The sequence below is a fragment of the Pteropus alecto genome, unplaced genomic scaffold, assembly GCF_000325575.1.
Source record: "Pteropus alecto unplaced genomic scaffold, ASM32557v1 scaffold63, whole genome shotgun sequence".
In the NCBI taxonomy this organism is placed as follows: Eukaryota; Metazoa; Chordata; class Mammalia; order Chiroptera; family Pteropodidae; genus Pteropus; species Pteropus alecto.
The window spans coordinates 2,105,986-2,131,705 of NW_006434897.1; the positions used below are offsets into that span (position 1 = coordinate 2,105,986).

Genomic DNA, 25,720 nt, shown 5'->3' on the forward strand with positions numbered 1-25,720 from the left:
GCTGGCGCCTCGGGCTGCGGGGGCCGGGGCAGGGGTGGCGGCGAGGAGGAGGAAGGAGGGGGAGGGGGCGGGGAGTACGGGGCTCCCTGTGTAGCCGCAGTGCCCGAGCCGGGACCGCCTCTTGCCTCCGCCTGCTTGTCCTCTGGCGCTGGCTTCCTGGCTTGGAGGCGAGACCCTCCCCAGCGGCGGCAGGAACAGCTTCGACTTAGTGTGAACAAATTGCTTTGTGGTGGCGTGTCAAGGGCTTCAGGGAGAGGTGTGTGTTCGTTTGTGTGTGTTCGCGCTCCTGACTATGTATGTGTTGGTTCACCTGAAATGAAAATCAGTCCTGAGTCAAAACCGCAGGTGGCCCCTTGGGCCCTCTCACCTTTTGGCTTTTTTCCCCAGGGATTACACGCGGTGCTATCTAGGGGAAGGGGTGCGCGAAAGGGAGACGGAAGGATTTGTGAATGGTGCCTCTGCGCTTGGAGGCTGAGCCTTGCTGATGTAAAGGAGGAGGTATCCGGAGTGAGAAGAAAGGCTATTTATGGCAAAGAGTTGTGAAATTTCTCGGGGTTTCCTTCAGTGTGTCTTGAGCTTCTTTCTTCTCCCTCTCTCCCATCTCTCCCATCTCCTTTATCAGAATTAGAAGTGATTCTGCTTTCCCCCTTCTCTCGTGGGATTTGGAATATGAAATCAAGTCAGAAAAATCACTTGCCTTTTATAGATGGAAAAAAAAAATGCTTCTTAGAAATCTCTTAGAAGAGCTCTTGCCCTTTAATGTTTTTATGTACTTACTCTCCACTCCTCTTAACTCCTCAGGCCATCAATAAGACCCACAAGACATAAAGTACCTACTTGCTCTCAACAGCTTTCTTTTCTAATATCTTTGCAATTGACTACCTTACGACTGAAATGTAACACATACCCTCATCCTTACCCCTAAGAAAGGCTATTAAAAACGATGCACACACATTTTACTGTAAAGCTGGTTCTATTAAACGCTTTAGTGGAGGAAAGAGAAGCAGACACCTAGCTGAGTTTATATTGATTACTACTGATTAAAAACTTGCTATTAAGAAAAGACCTAAAATATTGTTAATCTAGGCTACGATAGTTTCTTTCAGTTTCTCTTTCTATTTGATTTTTAACAGAGACATAACTTGAAGCTTAGAGATGACTTGGGACAATGTCTACTAACTATGCTTTAGTAAATTTATGTTTGTTCTTAAAAGTTAGCAACAGAGCTTTTATAGAGCTGATGACTTATTTGTGACTGAGATAGTAGGTCATTGTCTTTATTCTTTTACATTGGGGTGTCTCCAAGGCCTGCCAAACACAATGTTTTAAAACACTGAAATTCCATGTTACAACTACCCCTTCAGTAATTTCACAGAGAAGAAAGAGAAGCAAACTGGTCAACCCATCATCAGAGTGATTTGTCTTCCTTTGATATTAATTAGGGAGCTCCTTATTTTGATTGAAACATGCCAACTGTATTTTTTTCTCCTTTCCCCAGTATGAAAGTGGTTTTCATTACCAGTCATGTGTATTTTGAAGACAAGCAGAGTTAAGTTATTTTGATTTGGTTATGTTCATATTGGTTTAAAATACATTTTCAACATTGGAGCATGTGTGGTTTTATATATTACTTTAGAATCTATACTGAGAGCCCTACTGAGTGTTGTTACATTAACTTTCCTGAATCGTTGGAATTTTAAAATGTACTTGATGAACTATAGTATTACAATCATTAAAAAGTCATATTTATGAATATTTTGTTCTTTGACGCTGTCAGAGAATCAGCAACTGTTTGTTATTTTAATGATCTGTTATTTATACTATAGAACGTAAATTTACATCAAACTTATGAAGTAGAAAATAAAAAGTGTATTATATTTTAGTTATTCAAGTTTTTATTGCATTTTATTATTCAACATAGCTCTCATAACAGGGCCTGCCATGTGCAAGGTACTGTTTAGGCATTGTGGAGAGAGAACATAAGACTCCCTTGCTCCCTGCCCTTCAGGAGCTTACTTTCTGATTGTGAGGAATCTGATGCTCATGCTTGAATGGAGTTAGCAACCCATGACAATATGAGATTGCATGTCTGTTGAGGACTGTAGGAGTTCAGAACACTGACAATAATATTTCATACTGGGTTTTGTTTAAAAAGGCTTCAGGGATAGGTAAGACTTGCTTAGTCTTGATCTTAAAGTATAAATAGGATTAGTGGCTTATGGATGACAATATGAGGTAGAAGGTGTATCTTTTGAAATTGTAGAAAAGAACAAAGTTATAAGAAAGATAAGTTTATTTTGAAATAGATTTAAATAGATTTAAATATTCGAAATAGATATTGAAAAGTGGTGGAATTTCATGTGCCAAGTGCAGGGCAAGTCTGTTTTTGATGTAAAATATTCTGTACATGCTAGTCTTGTAATTGTCAATACACATTTTTGTACCTAAGAAGACAAATCTTTGACTTTCTATTGCCTTTTAATGATCAAAATGCTCAACATATTTGTAAACAATACTTATTCTTTTTTTTAAAATTTATTTTTAATTTTTTTGAGGTGACATTGATTAACAAAGTCCAGTAAGTTTCAGGTGTATAAACAATACTTATTCTAAAATTTAAATATACCACATCGTACTGTGTTGAATTTGGTATTAATAACAAGGTGTTTGAGATACATCTGTAACCAACCATCTTTAGAAAGTAGGACATATGTAAAAGAAAACTGTATTAAGTGAGCATTTATTGAATACTTAAATATTTTATTCTTCATATAAAATGTGTAACCCATTAAATAACATATTTTCTATAATATTTTTATTTTAAAGTTATTAGATGCATCCATATAATAATCTATCCTTACATTATTTTCCATGAGTATAGAGCTGCAATGAAAGGCTGTGGGGAACAATTTTAGATTGTAGGAACAATTTTAAAGATATTGTAACTATCTTCTAGTAAATAGATTGTATTAATAATAGGAACATATCCTGTCTCTAAGCATTCTGAACTTACTTATTTTTTTTATGTATATACTTGTTTTTATAAATACACAAAATTGTTTAAAATGCATTTATCCATTTTAAGAACTCAAAAGGAAACACCTTAAATAACTCTTAGCCTGTTTATTCAGTATGACACCCCAGAAGTATGTTTTGGTGACAGTAAATAAAAAGTACAAATATTAGATATGACTTTCAATAAATAACAGTAGAATTACTTTCAGTTTGGTCAGATTAAAAGAGTTTCATATATAGTTTTTGTTGACAGTGAATAGATAAGAGTTAGTACAAAAGTGAAAAACCTATTAAATCACCAATTTCATATTCATGCAGGAATGGGATGATTTCCAAAGTAGAGTACAAATCAGACTGTCTGTTAATTGGTATTTTGAGTTTGGTTTTGAACTATATGTCACAGGTGTATCACTTTGATAATGTAATCTCTCCTACTATATGACTGACAAATTCTGCAAGATTTCCCTCTTAGATAGTGACAAAATCTGTTTGCTTTATATTGAGAACATAAGCTTCTCTTAGCAATATTATCTTCACTATGCACGGGTATCAGTTAACAATAAAATATGAAGTCTGGGGTGGGATAAGCAGTAAGAAAAGATGGGGAGATTGATGAAAAACAGTATAACAAAAGCAACATAAATATGTTATATTTAGCTTAAGCCGAATATAACATAAAAATGTAAAAATGACCACTCTAAACCAGAATGGATACAGTACCAAGATATTTTTATCGGTTTTAAATTTTATTTTATTTTTCAGTTTTTTATTTTAAAATGACCATATTGCATCTTAGGCATTTCGTGTGGCCTAAATAAAATGGCAAAATAAAAAGTGGTGTTTGAAAACATGTACTAGGGTCTGCGATATAATATTAAATTTTTTTAAAGCTTTCTGATTGAATGATCGACAAATGAAGTTTAATGTTTGGCCAAATTGTGGCCCTGTACTTAGATTAACTTAAAATACAGCTTTTGGTTTTGCATTATTGACACTGGATTAGCAATTCTTAAATTTCAATTAAACTAATTAAAATTTAAAATACCATAACTATGTTCTGAAACTAAATAAAATCTAAAGGTCATTTATAAGGAAACATTTTATTATCTAATAGCAAATTCTTAACCTAGAGCGGTGATTCTCAAAATGTGGTTCCCTGAGAAGCAGCACCAGTGAACTTGTTAAAAGACCAATCCCACCACAGACTGACTGAATCAGAAACTGTGGGATGGGGTCCTCCATGAGATTCTTATGCACTCTCAAGTTTGAGTACCATTGATCCAGAGTATTTCACTGACCTACAGTGAAACTTGCAGGCTGTGTCTTCTGCCTGTTTTGTGTCTAAGTAGTTTCCTCAACTGGTAGAGATAACTATGGTTTAACTATTTAGACCAAGAAAATACTGTAGTATACTCTCTACCAGATTTTCATCTTAACTGTATTTTTAAAAAAAAAGTCAGTTTCTAATTCCTGTGCACATATTTGCTGTTGATTGGGGGAAGCAATACATAGTGTAGAATTTAATTGGACAGTAACTGTCCCAGGTTGGACCTTGCTGATACTCATTTATAAAGACAAAAATATGCAGAGTGTACAAAAGTTGACCACTTTCTGTTTAGTCCGGTAGACTCATATGTGATATTTTTGGTCTTGGCATGTGGTAATCATCTTTCTCTGTATAAGAACACAATTATTTTAGCTGCACAAGAGTAGCATCACATGGAGTTTTCTTGAATCTTACTACTGAAATAAATTTCTCACCACATCTCTACCATCTTTCAAGGTTAAAGATAATGTGTTCATATCCTTTATATCTTTTAGTATCCCTCTCCCTCCCTGTTCTCCTCCTCCCTCTCTGCCTCTCTCTTTCCGTTCCCCCACCACCATCTCTCTGTTTCAATTGAGAGCTCAATCATTCTTTTTCTTGGCCTCCTTTGCTACATCAGTTACATAATATATATATAGGTTTACTTCCATGTTCCTTTACCTTGTGGTACTTATTGCAATTTTAATCTTATGTTTATTTTTGTAATTGGTTCAGTATTGTATCATCAGAAATTAACAGTGCCCAATACATAGTGAATGCCCCCAAAATATTAGTTGAATAACTGTATGCCCTCATTCTATGGATGTTTCATATTTTTCCAAAGAAAGACACTTTAAGAAAGACTTTAAAATATAGTCTTACAACCTATGTGAACATAGGTATTGCTTTTCTTCTATTTTGCAAATGACATTTTTTATTAAAAGCAACAGCAATGGCTATAATATGCTGAACATTTCCTACATGATAAGCAGTTTATATATATTATGCCGTGTAATTCATCTAATATAAAGGTGTTTTCATGAATATTTTAGGTTAAGGAAACTAACTCTCTCTTTTGTGGTTTGCTATATAAATCAGACTTTGATTTTTTTTTTTTTTTATTACAGTGATGCAAAAATTATGAAATCAGTAGAAAAAGTATAAAGGAGTGTATCCTTGTTCCCGATTTAACTCAGGGCCTAGCACTGTCTGTGCATTACCTGCCCTGTTGCCACCATCTTCAGTGATGCTGTTGTTGCTTCTTGGGTAATTGGAAGAAATGATGAAGGACTTACAAGGCTGAAGCTCCCATCTTCTTACTGTTCTTTTCCATACCAATGCTTTCTGCCCTCAGTACCACTCATTCACAGTTCTCTTACCCCATCTGGTCAGAATCTTTCTACATGTTATTGGAAATTTAAGCTGTAACCAAATATAATTCTAAGAATGAGTGCCATTATAGAGAGAATGTTCAAACATTAGATAGTCTCCATATTTGGACATATGCAGCTTATCTTCTGGAAAGGTTCACACAGAGCTTTGAGTACCTTGTTTAAGCAAAGTTGATCTTAGGTGCAGTCTGTTAATCCAGCTTGTGTCCTATGAGAAGAAAATACCACATGGTAGTATCAGTTTAGTTTCTTTGGGCTTTTACTTTTCAATTCATTTATTTAAATATGAGTTTAATCAATATTCAAATATTTGAGTATTGATTAAAGGAAATATTTAAAGGCTGACTCTGTAGAAGTCAGTAGACTTCTTGGTTATTCTGAAGCCCTCTACTAGACAAACTGTATGAAACTGTATATTTTATAGTGTTTAAATCAGTCAGTAGCATGAATAACATGTTAGTAGATGCAGTAGATCAAGAAGAAAAAAATAATTGGTTGTTTAACTGAGTATTTCAAATATGGCCCACTTTGTAGCTTTTGTTGGAATCTGTTTCTGTCTCTGAAATAATTTAATCATTAACCAGAGCCTCAGCCATTCCCCTGATTCAGGATCAATCCTCCTGTGTATTGGGAAGGTCAACTGGTTTTTGGGGCTTAAGAGTAAGCCACCCTCGAAGTCCAGCTCTAATATTCTAACATATGTATAATAGTGCTTCTTTATTATAACTGAAACTGAGTTCTCACCTAATATTTTCCCCAGCATCTTGATAAATTACCTAAGATCATCATTTTTCCTATTGTATGAGCAAAGCTCTTTTGACAGAACATTCTTCGTTTCTTTAAAGACTGGGATCTTTCCTTTGAAATCGTCTCATTTACAGAGTCCTTTTATATGCCAGCAAACTCCTCCCAAGAATACCAGTTTCCTGGATGTTTAAACATTGCCAATTCCTACAGTTATGTTAAGTTTCCAGTACTCACTCTTGAATCTCCATGATGCCAACTACTCATGGCATATTGCCATACTCCCAGATAGTCAGGCTGGTTGGACTTCTTGGAACTATTTACCACTGGGTCTCTATAGTGCATCCCAGACTATGGTGCTAGTCTAGTTCCAGGTTCCAACCATCACCAGATTGCCTTATTTTGCTACATGTAGTCTTCCCTTGCCTGGCTGTGTCCTCACTATAGAGCTACCTCATTCATCATCATTGGCAACAAATATTTTGTAAATGCTTATCCTGTAAAAGTCATCCTGTTTGAAAAAGAATGCACCTCCTATGGTTCCTGTGATTCCTGAACAGCATAATTCACTATAAATGTGTATAAATGAAATACACATTCTTCCATGTCTTGTTTGGTACCCAGAAGTGAAATGTGTATACAAATATATGCCGAATGTGCATATGAATTCTTTAGGATTTGCCTCTTTCTCCTTATTCTAGTCAATTGTTAATTTTAAGATGATCTGGCTCTTCTCCATTCTCCTTTATAACCTTATTTGAACATGATATGTTTGGAATGTAGAACAGCTGAAGAAACATACTCCAGATGGTACGATGCCTTCTCTAATTTTTCCCATTTGTTAATGAAATCTAGTGGTATTCCTGTGTTCAAGAAGTGTTTATTAAGCCAGGTATACTACCTTAATTCAACTCTTCTGGAATTCTTAGTGATGTACCTTCCTTGAACAACCAAATTTAGAGTAACATATCATATTTATTATGTGCCTATTCACTGTAATTAGCTCTTTCCTAAAAATAAGTAAATACTGTAATTCTGTTAATGAGTTCTTATTATTGTGTATGTGTGACTTATTTATTTTTTTGTTTGTTTTTCACAATAATAGAAGACAACTTATCACAAACCTATATTAGCTTTATAAATAAATCTAAACAAGGATACATGAATAAAGTCATGGCACAGATAAATGCAAATGCAGGCTTTAACATTCTAGGCAATTCTTCCTTTAGAAACTACTTTTATGTTTGTTTGTTTTTTGTTTATTTATAGATCTACAAATTACCAGAGCATTAAGTCTGAATATATGAAATATGTTTAGTAAGTACTCCTTTCTAACATTCAGTATTCTTCAGGACATTGAGAAAAAGCTTGAAGGCAGAAAAGCATACAAATATCCCAAAAACATCAGCCGAGAAGGTTAGGAAAAGGAAGAAAATGCCTCTAAACCAAACTCAAATTCATTATTAGAAATGCAGATCGAGAGTAACTTATTACAGGTAAAGTTTCAAAATATCTTATCAGTAACGAAATGATGGCTCTGTACATCAGGATTCCTAAATTTTCAAAGGAATGTTAACTATTGGGCAGATAGCTCAATTTTAATATTATATTCATGTTCAAAAAGACCCCAAAACACTAAAAGTATTCATTAATAACTGAGTTATTTAAAAGTTAGAATGTACCTCCTAATTTTGAAAATAAAATATAGATTAATAAACTGGGCCACCAACATAATTACAAATTTTGTACATAGCAAGGATGTTAATGTATAGACACATTATTGTTAAAGTTAACTTTGAAGGGTATTCCCTACAGTGTACCTCAAGGTGTAAATATGGTGGTATTGGAGAGCTTCTGAAATGATAAAGGGCCCCATGCAGTGGAAGTGTTTCAGTTGATTAGAAGGAGAGTGTAATATGAAGCATCTCTGGGGGAATCATAAGGGTCCCAGGTCTAAGGACTGCTCAAAACAGGAAGGGATAGAGACCCTCAGTGTTAATCGTTTAGCGAAGAGAAGGAAAGAATTGCCTCCCAGGATATTTCTAAGGAGCATGAGGTTCACTGGGCAATGATAGAGAAAACACACAGCCACAGAAGTCTAATGCAGGAAAGGAATGGATGAGGTGTTTTAAAATCCAAAGAGCTTTCATTTGAATATAGGACAGATTGGTAATTTTGAAGTTCTGGAGATCCTCCAGTCCTCCCTTTCCAATCTGCTAGACCTGTCTCTCCAGTCTCCTTGGGTACAAGGGAGCTATCCAGGGTACTACACTCTTGCTGAACTCCTCTCTTGCAAAATTAATTGTTCAACAGATTTGTTGCTTTTATGTTTACTAATCCTAGGGTCTGCTCTTGGCAGATACTACATCATTCACTTGGCGTGTCTAACCTTCTATCCTTTGGTTTATTCCAGAGGGCCCTTCAAGGCTCAATTCAATATAAATTCAAGAAAGCCTACCCCAAAACCATGCAAGAAGCCTATTTTGTGTTTCAGTAACAACCTGCGGATATCGCTATCACATCTCCATTTAAAGTATCATAATTCACTGATTGCTTGTGCTTTATGCCCACTAGCATGTGAGCTAGTGAGGGCAGGGATTTTGTATTTTCTCTTTTTCGAGCCCCTGATCTAAATCAATGACATGAGGATCCTCAGTACCTGTTAAATGAGTGAATACTGCTTAAGAGTGACTTGAATTTTGTCCATATTAAGTGAGCTCCTCCCAGTGCTAGCCACTGTCATGAATCACTTTGAATATTGTTCTTTATGGCTTTTTTATGGACTGAAAATTTGTTTCTAAGAGTAACCTAAAATGGCTAAAAGTCATGAAAAAAAAAAGAGAGGGCTGGAGTAATTCTTGGAACTATGGTATATATACCATGGGCGTTAGGGGATCAGCAAGGTTTAAGGAAGAAAGAAGAAGCAGTACAGGCTGATATAGAGAATGGGGGTAAAAGGAGAGTCACTTCCTCAAACCAGGATCCAGAACACTCACTCCCCATTTACTTTCTAAAGCTTCTGAAATATGGCATTTCCTCTTATTTACATAACCCAGATCCACATTTTGAAATGTCTACAAATCTGTTACTAGGGCCCTGTGTATTCGTTGATTAATGAAACATGCATGGTTCCTGTCCTCCTGAAGCATACAGTTTAGTTCCCACTTGCAGTACCCATATTATCCTTGATCCTTGGTGAGAGTGGAAGTTGGTAGACTTCTATTCTCTGTCTCCTGGTAGCCATATTAGTGACCTCCTGGACAGCCATAAAGAATAAGTGTGCTTTTTTCTAGCACTCCATCCCCATACATGTCATTGCTCTTAATGTTCAGTGTGGCAGTAATTGACTACATCATCATAGACATACACTTTTACTTCCACGTAGTACATTCTGCCACTGGTGTGATACTGACTTACTGATAACTTTTGCATGATGTTGATAATTTGTGTTCCTGTTTATATCTTCTTTTATCGGGTTATTTTAAGAATAGTCAGATACCACAATTTGTCTTTGGTTAGAAAATCCCTGTATTTAAAATGCATGAAACACAGGAAATAGTTGTGTGGCCTTTTGTGGAGGTTATGATTGCTTTGTAGATCTACCTTTCACATTTTTGAAGTATGTATACTATCTATTCTAGAGGTCATGTGTTTCTCTTTCCTAGTTTTTTTTTTCTTTTACCTATTGATAGCAGGAATATTTTGATTATTAAGTATAAAAAGAGAAGATCTATTTCTTAATGATTTTTCTCCCTTAGGATCCTAATCATATAACTCAAAGAAATATTATGGATTCAAAATATCTTACAAGTAAGAGAAAGGATTTTTAAAGTGTAAAAAATTAGTAAGCAAAAGTTTTCTGCAACCATCCCAAATAAACTCAGTTTGGAAAACTGATCATTTCTTTGCTTCATATTTGGAATTATGCGAAGTGATATGATTATTATTAATTTTGTAGATTAAAAATCACAAGAGCCATTTTTCTAATAATGTTAGAGATGGAACACTCTTGTAAAAACTATGTTTAATCTATCAGGAAGAAAAGTTGCCTTAAAACTGTTTTAAGAGTGAGTATGATATGTGTGCATGGTTTGGGTGTTTTATAATGAAACTGTTAGGAGAAAGGGATGGATTTTAGCAATCATGTGAATCATTTGTGTTGTGTAAGCATAGCCCCAGGAATCCTCAGCACTCAGTCAAACCGAAGACTCCTTAGGCACCAAAAGTGATGATTGCCTCTGATTTAGAGTGTGGTCAGGAAAAGATGGGAGCCTGCTGTGATTGCACTCTTCTTTTCTTCTTTAACAGAAGATAATGCAGTCTACACCCCCATTAAAACTAGTTTAAAAGCCTGCACAAATATTACTGAATTAAATGGTTTTACTAGAATATTATTTAACATTAAGTCAAAATTTGGATCATTCTTTGTTAAATCTGTGTGTATAGAAACCTACACATGTATATAGTAATGTTATGTTTTATAATGGAACCTATCTTGTCTAATTTTTTTCTTATAATGTGGGTGATTTTAGTTAGGTTTTTCTTTTGAGAAGAGGGGTAAATCAGCTAGTGTGCTCCTGAAAAAACAGTATGAATAGTGTATGTATCTGTATCATCGATCTATAAGAATATTTTAAGGAATTGGCTCACATGATTGTGGAGGCTGGCAAATCTGAAATCTGTAGGGCAGGCCAGTAGGCTGGAAACTCAGACAAGATTTCTGTGTTATAGTTTGAGGCAGAATTCCTTCTCCAATAAATTTCAGTTTTTGCACTTAAGGCCTTAACTGATTAGATGAGACTCACACTCTTGAGGGTGATCTGCTTTACTTAAAGTCAAATGTTAGTAGATATTAATCTCATCTACAAAATACCTTCACAGCAACATCTAGACTAATATTTGACTAAATAACTGAGTACCATAGCCAAGCCAAATTGACACATACAATTTAACTATCACAGAGTGTGAGGTATTAGATGTTAGCAAGCCCTTTCTGTTTTACATAAGTTGAAGTATACATGTTTTTTCCTTTAGTATCGGTCAGTTATTGGAATTTGTAGGCCTAAGCCATCATTTATTAGTTCCTTACTTATTTTGTAATCATTTATTTAAGAATACACTATTTGTAAGAGACAATGCTAGGCAACTGAATAATTTAAAGAAAATGAATGACAGAGGCCATGTAGTCTAAGTGTCTTAATTCTAGTAGAAGATTGACAAGTATATTAGATGGCTGTATGATAAGTAAATTTGAAGAGTGAAAATGTGCATTTTTCAAGCTTGTTAATTAAACATCATTATCCTCATGAACAACCAAAAAAAAAATTTATGTCAGTGGTTAACAGGTTAAGTTACTATACTTACTAGTTTTAGTATAACTCATGTAAAATTGGATTTTGAAAGGTATCCTTGCCCACCGCAGGTCAACTTCATTTAAACGATGTTGCCCATGAATACATTCATTTTAACACTTTAAGGATTTGTATTTGTATTCAACCTATGCAAATGTGATTCAGTATGTACTCAAACAGGTCTGACAAATAGACTGTCATGTTTTATTGATTATCTTGTTCTTCGTATAACAGAGCAATAAACATTTTCTTTACTGTTTCAAAATGAGTGTTTTCTCACCATATTTATCATCTCCAAACTATATTTTCTTTCTCTTTTCTTATAAAGTGGATATGAACTGGCTTTTGAGGTTCTCTGTAAGCTCACCACACTTTGTTAATCTAAACATAGATCTATTTTGTTAAGGTCATGTAACTTAGAGCACCCTCACACAGGGAGCATATGCATTTAATCCTTTCTGTTTATGCAAATCTCAGCTGTCATTACAGGCCTAGCTCCATGAAACCTTCCATGACGACTTTTACCCACCTGGGAGTTTTCTTGGCTGCACTCTAAGTTGTGAGCAATACCTAGTTGGCACTAGACAATTAAGTACAGTCTGTTATGCTACAATGCATTTTCCTGTAATGTGAATTAGCTTCTACACAATGGATAAATAGGAGAATTATGTTAGTAAGATGTGGCAGTTGGTTCACGTGTGATTCCCCCCCAGTATTTTAATATTTAGCTTTACCAACTAATTATAGCTGAATGAAAAGTATGCTACTATAGGCAAATGCAAAGTACAATAGAAAGATACCCTTTTCACCAATCTACTTTCATCTTTTTTTAAAAAGGAAAAGTTTATATATTTTCTGTGTAATTTCTTTTTTTATTAGGAATTTTGCATGTCCTTTTAGGCATATCAGATTTTTATAAAAAATTGTCATAATTTTGTCATAATTTTAGAACTCTGTGTTATAAGTTGCATAGATTTTGAGTATTTCTATGTTTTTGAGGATATAAGCTCTGTTATATTTATTGTCCAGTTTTTAGAATGAAAGGACACATATGTTTCAATAGCAGGAACTGGACAAAATCTATTTCAAATCACTCAATATTTATTGAACATCTACTATGTGCCAGGCACTAGTGCTAATGTTGAATGTATGAAAAATGAGCAAGGGAGACTAAACACAAGTCCTGTATGATGTTAGTCCTATCGCTTAGCTCGGTAAACGAAGAAAGACAATAAGAAGTAACTGTGACCTTTGTTCATGTTTCTCCCTCTGCCTGGAATGCTCTCACATTCCTGTTTTATTTAGCTAATTTGTTCCCAAATTTCATCTCTCAACTCGAATATCTTTTCTTTATACTAGTCTAAACTCTCAGAGTACCGTCCACTTTTCTTTCGTAGTATGTAAGGTAGCTGTAATTTTACAATTATTTTTGTGAGATTATTTAGATAATATTTTTCTTTTTTAATCAAATTTGTTGGGGTGACATATAATTAATAAAATGATATAGGTTTAAAGTGTACAATTCTGTAATACATTATCTGTATATTGCATTGTGTGTTTACCACCTAGAGTCAAATCTTTTTCCATCACTGTTTATTTGACCACCTTTACCCTTTTCTGCCTCCCCGTCCCCACTTTCCCTCTGGTAACCATTAAATCGTTGTCTGTGTCTATGAGATTTTGTTTGTTTGTATTGTCGTGTTTTCAGTTTTATATCCCACATATGAATGAAATTATATGGTTCTTGATTTTTTCTCTCTCACTTATTTTGCTTAGCATGATATTCTCAGGATCCATCCAAGTTGTTGCAAATGGCAGTATTTCATCTTTTCATATGGCTGAGTAACATTCCATTGCATATATGTACCACATCTTCTTTATCTAATCATCTATCAAAGGACACTTTGGTTGTTTCCATGTCTTTGCTTCCATGAATAGTGCTGCAGTGAACATCAGGGTGCATATATCTTTACAAATAAATGTTTCCAAATTTTGATGGTAGATACTCAGAAGAGGGGTTGCTTGGGTCATGTGGTAAATTCTATTCTTAATTTTTTGAGGAAGCTCCATATTGTTTTCTAAAGTGGCTGTGTCAATTTTCATTCCCACTAGCAGTGTATAAGGGTTCTTTTCCCCCCACAACTTCTCCAACACTTATTATTACTTATCTTGTTGATAATAGCCATTCTAACATGTGAAGTGGTACCTCACTGTGGTTTTGATTTACATTTCCCTAATAGCTAGTAAAATTGAGCATCTTTTTATATATCTGTTGGCTGTTTGTATGTCTTCTTGAGAGAAGTGTCTGTTCAGGTCCTATGATGATCTCTGTTTCCATGGAGCTTTCAGTCTAAGAAATAGAAAACTACTGCATTGGAAAAACAAGCAATCTAATATTTTTCTTTTTCCTAGACTCTAAGCTCCATGAGACAGAGATCATCTTTGTTTTTTTTCCATCGATGTATTCTCGTTTCCAGGCAAGCACTGAAACACACACACACGTGCGCACACGTATGCACACATGCACACCCACACACACATACAGACAGCAATATATATTATAAATGCAATGTATATTATATATAGGTAGACAGCAGGTATTTATCAGTAAGCTTCAGTGCGTAAGTGAATGAATGGATAAAATAACTTTTTCTTTATTTAACAACTAAACTTTGAATATCTAGTGTCAGTTTTTTTCTGTCCCTATCTCTTTTGTTATCACCACATTTCCTGGTACTGAATGAACTTGTGGAAGTTAGTGGCTTATATTTTTGTTTTATACATTTTTATTAAATACATTATAGAAAGCAAAATGTTATAGGCCCTAGAATTTCTTGTATTTGTATCTTCTATAAATTACAAAATTACAAGAATACACAAAATTTTAAAACTTAGAGAAGAAAATATAGAACGGTATATTTATTATGCTTGAGTACAGAAGGATAACTTGAACAAGGCTCTAAAAGCAAAAACTTGAATTAATCAACAATTTTTGGAGGAAACTTTTGATATTTCTAATTAAAATTAAGAATATCCGAACATCAAAAGGCAGCATAAATTAAGTGAACAGACAAATCACAGACAAGAAGTATGTATTTACAATATATATCACTGGTTAAGTGTTCAGAATATATAAGGAAAGCCAACAACCCAACACTAGTACGACCAACTACCCAACAGAAAAAAATGAATTAAAAGATATGAACTGGCAGCTTATAAAAAGAGGAAACTCACAGGAAAGTTAACCCACTAAATCTTATTAGTAATTAAGGAAATGCAAATGAAAACAGTAGCATGTCATTTCATAGCACTAGTAATGATGGAAATTAAGGTTTAGCACTACTTAGTTTGGGTAGGAATGCAGGGTATTCTTAGTGTGCATTTGTGGTGAGAATGTGAATCATTATAAACACTTTGGAGGCCCTTTGGTAATAGCTAGTAAGGTTGAATACATGAAGAGTCAAAAATCACGCTATTTCACTCTTAGGTTCTACACTAAAGAAATTCAGTTGAGCATCAATACATTTTTTAAAAAGTTCAATACAGTATTTCTTAAAATAGTGAATAACTGGCAACAATATTAATTACTATTCACAGATATACATTTATGAGTTTAAAAGATTTATTTTAGTCTTATACATGCAGATCCAGGTAACATAATATATATGAACACATATACGATATGCTTATAAAAATGGATGTTGCGTACCAAATTTGAGTAGAGATTTTTTCTGGGGAGGGAAAAGGAAAATAAAAAAGATTAGAATGGAAGTGTATTAGCTGCTAAATTTAAAATAAAGTAATATTTGTTAATTTTACAGGGGACTAAACTGATGCTCAGAGAGGTGTGAATTGTCCATAATCACACAACTTGAGCTGTGTGACCTATGTTTGCTGTCAGTTTGCTGACACCCTTAATATCTGTGAACCATAAATTCTTTTTATACTGCATCCTTCCAAACATGATTTGTGTTCGCATTGTGTATAAGCGACCTTAGAGAAACTAATTGTCGGTTTGTTCCGTCTATTACACTTTCTCCCAAACTTAACAGTTGGAATTTGTTTCTTGAAATTTCACATCTTTCCTAAACTTACTCCCATACTTTGCCTGGTCAAGTTATAGATAGGTCATGTTCACGTTCTTGCCAGGAAAAATTTATGGTAGAAGGCAACTCTTTACTATTCATTGAGTTAAGTTTTATTTCAAACCTTGTGGATGCCATCTTTGCTCTTTCACATTTAATACAATTTGTAGGTGACTAGATTATTTTAAGTGTAACATCATTAAGTCAAGTACATGTGGATCACCATATACCTCTTGTAACATTGATTCCACCACCAACTATTAATAATTGCTTCGCTGCCACTGCCATGGATATAAGCTAAAGTTTTTGTGAATGTGGACTCTGATTTAGTCAATGCACGCAGTGAACCAGCTGGGTAAAAATTTGTTTAAGTAGTGAGGAAAAAGAAATGATAAAGTAATGGAATATAAATGCAACATATCTAGTCATCATTTCAGGCATGGAATGCCAACTGGATTCTTAAGTGACCTTGGTGATTTAGGGTGCTTAGAAAATACTGTAGGATCCCATATGAGTTTTACACTTTCTATGTAGCATAATTACATGAAACCAATTTCAGATATGCAGACTATTGTAATCACTACGTAATGTGCCTGTGGAAAATTTTATTTAAAATGTTTAATTCTAAGATTTAGTTTCCACTTTGAGAATTCAAATGTCCCATTTATCCATTTTGATCAGTAATATATTTTTTTGTGTCATCCAATAATTAAACTGTTATCAATCATTCTAAAAATCAACCAAAGGGATCAACTTATTTCAGTTACTTACTGCTTGAGTAATATTTCTACAAAGTATTAGGGTCATTATTATGTTTATTTTAGTAAATAAAATCTATTTTCTGGCTACATATAAGTCTGACAGACATTAAACTTCCAGATATCAAGTGACATGATAAAACATAAAATAATTTAATGCTATTTGCTTTCTAGATGACATTCAAAATGTAATCCTGTTCTTTTGTTACCTCCTACCTTTAAAATATTCTTATCTTGTAGGCCCCAATTAGATTTCAAATCAAAATCTGAGAGTAGAGCATCTTTCCAATTTAACAAACAAAATACAGCATTTTTTATGCATAGGGTAACCTCAACTTAGTGAATGTAGAAAGCCACATAATCAAAATAACACTTAAATAATTAAAGAGTTACATTAAAAAATAAAACTAAGAAGAGTTAAAGAAACAGTAACTATAGTTCTCTCTGCCCTTTGTATTGTCTGTTATGGCCTTTAAAATAAAATTTCATTGCTATATCAATGTTCTTTTCAGTGCTGTGCTCTGCAGTCATACCTGGATTCACATTGTCCATAGACTTGGGCTGACCATGTATTTAGCATGTTAATATCTGTTGAAGTAAAAGTTATTTTGTTTTTTAAATTCACAATCCGTGGCTATAGGAACTGACAACAAATGTCTAAATGTCAGAGGAGAGTGATCTTTACGCAAGCATTGTTTTAAGGATTATGTTGTAGATGTTTCATTATTGTTTTTTTAATTAAATTTATTGGGGTGACATTGGTTAAAGAAATTATACAGGTTTCAAGTGTACAATTCTATAATACATCATCTGTTCTGTATATTGCATTCATTATTGTTTTAACTATATTAATACATTTTTAAATGTGATGTGTCTCCTAATCAAAATTATATATATATTTTTCTCTACTATGTCTTCATCCTTTGGAAATCTATAACACTGGATCCAAAACTTAACATCCTTGGTTAATATGTGCAATAAAAACAAAAGAAAATTCTACAGATTATATAAATTAAAAATAAGACTAGAGTTTTCATACTATGATGATCCATACAATTTGTAGGTGACTAGATTATTTTAAGTGTAACATCATAGGAATTTTCTTAGGGTGCATTTTTTGCTGTGACATTGACAAATAATGAAAGAAGTGAAACATTTCCTGAAGTAATCTGTGAACCACTATTACATAGCTTTGTAGTTGGCATTTGCTGAAAACTAACTGCTATAGGTATCTATAGGTAGCATTCTTACCTCCCTAAGACTTAAATAGCAAATAAATTTTAAATGAGAAAAAGTGTTTCAAAGTAAATTATTCAACTAGAGTAGTGAACAAGTGAGATAAGTACTGTTGCTTTTTGTATATGATTCTGTAACCTCCTTTTATACACTCTTGTATTGCTAGATTTTCAAAAAGTGGGACCAAATTTATATAGCACAGATGTAGAATTTTTATCTGTAGTGCAAGAATAGATCAGAGGAATATTTTAATATGTAAAGTGTCTTAAATTTTTATAGAATATAAAATAATACTTTCCCAAAATTATGCTTTTCCTCATGTTTAAATTGAACAAATGTAAAGGGTATGATCTTTAAATTATTTGTCCTACAGTACTTATTACTCTGATTTAGCCTGGAAAAACAATTATTGTAATTCCTGGCAGGTTTGGTCTGCCAGCGTGTACTTGGTTCAAGGAGTAGATCGTAAGAAAGCTGTAATTTAATAAAAGAGGGGGGTGGGGTTGGAAGATTTAGTTTAGTATTGATAATTTCATTAACTTTTAACATTTAATTTGGCTAAGGTAAATCAGTAACATCCTTGGTTAATATGTGCAATAAAAACAAAAGAAAATTCTACAGATTATATAAATTAAAAATAAGACTAGAGTTTTCATATTATGATGATCCATACACTCATAGGAATTTTCTTAGGGTGCATTTTTTGCTGTGACATTGACAAATAATGAAAGAAGTGAAACATTTCCTGAAGTAATCTGTGAACCACTATTACATAGCTTTGTAGTTGGCATTTGCTGAAAACTAACTGCTATAGGTATCTATAGGTAGCATTCTTACCTCCCTAAGACTTAAATAGCAAATAAATTTTAAATGAGAAAAAGTGTTTCAAAGTAAATTATTCAACTAGAGTAGTGAACAAGTGAGATAAGTACTGTTGCTTTTTGTATATGATTCTGTAACCTCCTTTTATACACTCTTGTATTGCTAGATTTTCAAAAAGTGGGACCAAATTTATATAGCACAGATGTAGAATTTTTATCTGTAGTGCAAGAATAGATCAGAGGAATATTTTAATATGTAAAGTGTCTTAAATTTTTATAGAATATAAAATAATACTTTCCCAAAATTATGCTTTTCCTCATGTTTAAATTGAACAAATGTAAAGGGTATGATCTTTAAATTATTTGTCCTACAGTACTTATTACTCTGATTTAGCCTGGAAAGACAATTATTGTAATTCCTGGCAGGTTTGGTCTGCCAGCGTGTACTTGGTTCAAGGAGTAGATCATAAGAAAGCTGTAATTTAATAAAAGAGGGGGGTGGGGTTGGAAGATTTAGTTTAGTATTGATAATTTCATTAACTTTTAACATTTAATTTGGCTAAGGTAAATCAGTAACATCCTTGGTTAATATGTGCAATAAAAACAAAAGAAAATTCTACAGATTATATAAATTAAAAATAAGACTAGAGTATTATGTTAGCTAATTTTGATTTGACCAGATAGTGTTCAGAAAATATCTTAATAGTTGATGATTATTTATCCAAAGTATAATACATCTATTAGAACAACATGCTTTTGAAGATATTTCACTGGAAGATTATCAATTTTCTTTAACTTGAAGATGTGGCACTGCTTTGGCCATGCTCTTGTATATTTGACTTTTATCAAATCAGTGTCAGTGCACTTATTAATTTATGAAAATACACACAAACTACTTCCATTTTAAGATACTACCATATTCTTAGAAAAGTATTTAACATATAAGATGAAATATTCATTTTTATTAACTCAATAATTTATGAATTTAAACCATAGTGTTTCTTTTGTCTTCAGGCTACTACTTGTATTTTGGTAATTTTATTTAGTTACTTAGTTGTTTTGTTTATTTATTCAGTGATTTGCTGTTTTATATATTTAAAATACTTTGTTTACGAGCTTAAAAACTTAACAGTTATTGAGTACATTCTGTGTGCAAGGAATAGTGCTGAATGCTCAACTTTCACGGTCAAATTTTATTCTCAGAACAACCCTATGAGATAGGAATTTTTCATATATTTTTTAATTATTCAATTATAGTTGGCATATAATATTATATTAGTTTCAAGTGTATAACATGGTGATTAGATATTTATATATCTTATGAAGTGGTCACCCCAATAAATCTAGCACCCATCTGACATCATACATAGTTATTACAATATTATTGACTAAATTCCTTATACTAAACTTTACATCCCCATGACTATTTCATAACTACTAATTTATACTTCTAATTTCTACTTCTTAATCCTGTCTCCTTTTTTACCCACTCCCCAACTCCCTTCCCATATGACAATCATCAAAATGTTCTCTTTATCTATGAGTTTGTTTCTTTTGTTTGTTTATTTTGCTTTTAAGATTCCACATGTAAGTGCAATCATATAGCATTTGTCTTTGTCTGACATACTTCATTCAGCACAATACACTCTAGGTCCATCTATGTTGTTGCAAATGGCAATATTTCATTTTTGTTTGGCTGAGAATTATTTCATTGTATATATGCACCGCCTCATCCTTATCTATTCGTCTAATAATGGACACTCAGGTTGCCTCCATATCTTGGCTATTGTAAATAATGCTGCAATGAACATATGGATTTGTATGTCCCTTCAAATTAGTGTTTTGGGTTTGTTTGTGTAAATACCCAGAAGTTGGATTACTGGGTCCTTTTTTTTTTTTTTTTTTAATCTCTTGTTATAGCCTCTATTTTAAGTTCTATTTTGTCTGGTGTAAGTATTGCTTCCCTAGCTTGTTTTGTTTGTTTCCATTTCATAAAATATCTTTTTTCATCTCTTTCTGTCTCTGTATCTTTTGATCTGAAGTGAGTCTCTTTTAGTCAGCATACATAGAAGTCTTGTTTTCTTATCCATTCAGCAACCCTGTATTTTGATTGGAGCATTTAATCCACTTACATTTAAAGTAATTGTTGATATGCAGTTATTGAAATTTTATTATTCATAGTTTTAATCTTCTTAAAAAAAATCCTTCTAACATTTCTTGTAACACTAGTTTGGTATTGATGAACTCCTTTAAATCTTTCTTGTCTGGGAAATTCTTTGTCTGTCCTTTGACTCTAAATGATAGCTTTGCTGGGTAGAGTACTCTTGGTTGTAGATCCTCACTTTTGAATATTTTCGCCAAGCCTTTCTGGCTTGCAAAGTATCTGTTGAGAAATTAGCTAACAGTCTTATGGGAGCTCCCTTGTAGGTAACTAATTGCTTTCCTCTTCCTGATTTTAAGATTCTCTCTTTGTCTTTAATCTTTGGCATTTTAATTATGATGTCTTGATGTGGGCCTCTTTCATCTCAAGCAAGAGTTTCATTTTGCTTGAGACTCTCTGTGCTTGCTGAGCTTGAATGTCTATTTTCTTCACCAGATTCGGGAAGTTTTCTGTCATTATTTCTTCAAATCGGTTTTCTATCCCTTGCTTTCTCTCTTCTCCTTCTAGTATCCCTGTGATGCTAGTGTTGGATGCTTGATGTTGTACTAGAAGCCTTTTAAGCTATCCTCATGTTTTGGGGTTGTTTTTCTTGCTGTTCTGTTTGGGTGTTTTCTGTGACCTTATATTCTAGATTGCTTATTTGATCCTCTAGTTCCTCTAATCTACTGTTGATTCCCTCTAATGTAGTCTTCATTTCAGTTATTGTATTTTTCATTTCTGACTGGTTCTTTTTTATGTTTTCTATCTCTATTTTTATGTTTTCTATCTCTATTAAAATTCTACTGAGTTCATCTATTTTCCCTAAGTTCACTGAGCATCCTTATCAACCAGAGTTTTGAACTCTGCATCTGTTAGATTGCTTGTCTCCATTGTGTTTATTCTTTTTCTAGAGCTTTATTCTGTTCTTTCATTTGGAACATGTTTCTTTGTCTCCTCATTTTGTATGCCTCTCTATGTTTGTTTCTATGTATTAGGTAGGGCTGCTATGTCTCCTGGTCTTAGCAGAGTAGCCTTATGTAGTAGGTATCCTGTGGAGCCCAGTGATGCAGTTTCTCCAGGTCACCTGAGCTGGGTGCTCCATGTTTGTCCCTTGTATGGGTTTTGTGTGCCCTCGTTTTGTAGCTTTGGTTGCTGTTTGCAAATCAGTAGGGGAGATTGACTCTCGGGCTGATTGTTTGGGAGGACTGGCTGGTGAAGGGCTGACCCTCTGGAGCAAGATTCAATTTAGCAGAGCTCTGGTGTCTTCCCAGTCTGCCCTTTGTGTATGTCATCCTCAGATGCAGCCTTGGGTGGTGCTCTAGCTCTGGTTGAAGCTGGCCATTGGGTGTGCCAGCTCAAGGGCCTCCTGTGAGGGGCCCCACCGCAGGCCAGTTTACCTACAGCCGGTGCACTCTCTGAGGACACCTGGCAAGAGCCACCAAGCAAGTAAGCCACAAACCAAGGCGGCTGCCACTAGTGCCAGGCTTGGGACTGCTCAGCAAGAGGTACAGGGCACACCGAGGCCAGATGCTGCTGCTTTAGGTTTTGTGAATCTTTAGGAGATTTTGGGAAAGTCCACAGCATGAGCCCAGACAGCCCATTTGTATGGAAAAAACACTGGAGGCTGCTTGGGGTTGTCCCTAAAGTTGAGAGAGACTTCTCAGGGAATTATCAGGGTGGGGCAACCTGTGTTAGCCAGATTAATGGAAACTCAGATATGACAGCCTCCTGTGTCTGCACACAGTGAGCGGGGGAGGCCTTACCAAAAAAACATGGATTCTACCAGCACTTTGGTCTGGGAGAAAGCTGCCCCTCAAAGCCTCGCTCTGAAGCTAGACAGTTCCATTCCTCCCTGTATGTCCCTGGTACCATTCAAACTGCTGCCCAGAGCTGGAGTTCAGAGCGAGAGAGTCCATTAGCAAATATGTCCATGTAGGGGGCCCTTTAACCTATTTGCCCCAAGAATACTCACTGGCAATGCTTGTGGCTGCAGCATTTACTCTGAAATAACTTGTGGATTATGGTCCTAACCTTACTCCCAAAGTTTGCCACAAAATATCTCACTTTTATTATTATTTTCGCATCACTCTAGTATATCGATAGTCTCTGGAAACAAATGACATCATTCTATTTATAGCATTCTGTTTTTAGTAGTGGTATTTCCATTTACAAAATATAGTAATTCTCAATCGCTGCAACTGTCAAATTATAGAAAATATAACATTCCTATGTGTGATGTTAATATCGCTCTTGAACAGTTGTTAGCTGAAGATTCATTTGATGAATCTGATTTATGTATACATTTCTGTTATATTAGTATTAGAGACAAGTTCTGTTTAGAAGTAACTCCAAGAACAGTTTTTATATTTTATTTTCACAATCAGATTTGCTTTAGCTTCAAAGAGGGTGTTTATATGTACAATTAAATTAACGCTGGCAGTGAGCTGCACTTTTTTTTCTAAATGGGAAATGCGTTAAAAGGAATGTTTGTGATCCTCACAGCCCTCCATCTTGCTCAGCCACAGTCTCTGCTTGTTTTTACGGCCAGAGGTTGTGGAGACTTCTCTTCCTGGTACTGGAGTCCTGGGCTGGGGGCCCAGTGTGGACACGGGACCCCTTGCTCTTCCCAGGGGACCTCTATAGCCAAGATAGCCCTCCTGATTCTAAACCACATCTAGGTGTGGCACCAGCTTATTTCGTGTCTTTGCCCCTCCTGCCAGTCTCAAGGTGGCCTCTTATGTATGTTGCCTGTCGCAGGATTTCTCTTCAGCCAGACCTCAGGTGACGCCCAATGGTGGTTGTTCTGTAGTTTAGTTGTAATTTTGATGTGGTAATGAGATGAGGCGAGCACAGTGTCTACCTACTACACCATCTTGACTGGAAGTCGAGATAGGTTGTTTTAATCTTCATTTTTGTTTGAAAAATGGAGGCACAGAAAAATACATACCTGGAAACCACTAGTATTTGAATAAATCAGTGTACTAGAAGCAAGAAGCTTAAAATCCTAGAAAATCACCATGACAAATTATTTCAGGTTTAAAATGTGCTGAATACATCAATAAACATTGACGTTTAAAATAATTTTTACATTTATATTAAAAAACAAAAGTGCCATTCTATTAGTCTATACAATGTGGTTTCATTAAAAGAAAAATAGTATTGCATAAGATTGTGAACTTATAATGTGTTGGTTAGAATGTGATTAAATTTTGAGGAAGATAATTTATTAGAAGATTGTTTCAAAAAATGAATTTTAGAAATTGAACTTTTTAAGTTATAGTTACCTTTTGGGAGTTGAGGAAATTAATGGTCTTTCTTTTTTCCCCCAAATTAGCATATGTGCAGAAACAAAAAAAGTAGTGTTTGTAAGTTCCAGTAGTGTGTGGATCTCCTGGAATGTCCATGGATTTACTTTGAAAAACCTAATACTAGTTTCTTGAAAATATTCACTCAAAAAATTATGCAGAAATATTTTGCATTGTTAGTATACCTGGTTGGACCATATCCTTAATAAAAGATGTGAGTAATGAAATGTACTTTAGAATGTGAAAGTCATCTTGATTTTGCAAGAACTTTCTCTGTGCTTCTTATGTCATCTATTTCAGAAATCTAATGATATTTACAATTGTAGGTAATAGCCAATACCGAAATCACTTTTAAGATTCACCAGCCACAGTTTTAAGAATTTTACACATACCAACTTATTTAGTTCCCACAATAACCTGATGAAGTAAGTGATATTTTTCTCATTAAACATTTGAGAGTTAGAGATGTTAATAGGCCAAGTTTACATAAGAAGTAGTTGAGCAGGGTCCATAATATATATATATGCTTTTAACCACTTCCATAGATAGACATGGAGCCTATTTGATGATTTTTTTATAAATGTTTGCATATTCTGATGTTTCCTCAACTCCCAAAAGGTTCAAGGAGTAGATGATTTTTTTATAAATGTTTGCATATTCTGATGTTGTTGTAAGGACAAGTCATTTGGTGGCCCTTTCAAAAACAACGAGAGTCTAATATTGGTGAAATAGAAGTCCACTTCTGTTTCATTGGTTGTTAAATAATACATTTGACCTTCGAATTGGAGATAGTGCATCAAGCCAGCATTAACTGGGAAGTACCTTACAGCAGATGTCTGATGTTCCTTTTAGTCAAGCCTGACATTTAGTGATTCTTGATATATGTGTTCATATTTGGGAGAAGGAAGTAAGTAACTGAAATTAGAAATAGACTTGTGAGTAAATAACTTTGTCTTCTATGTGACAATTTTGGAAATACTTTTATAATGAACTAACCCATGAATTGTGTTTAGATAATTTAACATCAGAAATAGGCTTATTCTTAGCTCACAATTTTATTTTTACAACCATATTGATCTTGAAATTATTTAGAACTTTGCTTGAAATATTTAGTGATGCAGGAAAAATGAAACATTCAATAAACATTCAGTAAAACAGACCAATATGTTTTTCACATTTAAGTCGTCTGTGTTATACTTTAAAGCAATCACATGTTTTTCAGTGTAAAATAGAAATTTTATAGATAGGACATGCCATAAGAAAGTTTGAAGTCACCAGTGTTCATGCTGACTTCCTGAGCTGTATTTGTTTTTCCAATGGAGTACAAGTCAACATTATTTAGTCTGTATTTCAAATTTATTTTTCTGTTCTTTTTGAATAGGGACCTCCTAGTAATGTCAGTTGCAGATGTGGGGAAAATGTGGAGTTTCACACATTTTTGATAAGTTCTTTCCTAGTCAGTAGTGGGGATACATGTCATCAATCCTGCTTGTTGCCACTGTTATTTTGAAGAAAGAGAGAAATGTATGGTTTGTGACTGGTTTGTATGTGTAGAAACTCACCTTTTT

The 25,720-nt window shown here is 34.1% G+C and overlaps 1 protein-coding gene across 1 annotated transcript in view; it reads left to right on the forward strand.

Annotated features, from left to right (window-relative positions):
• The window catches only part of CCSER1 (coiled-coil serine rich protein 1), a 1,126,758-nt gene that overhangs the window by 625 nt on the left and 1,100,413 nt on the right, over positions 1-25,720 (forward strand). The gene's annotated exons all lie outside the window — the stretch shown is intronic.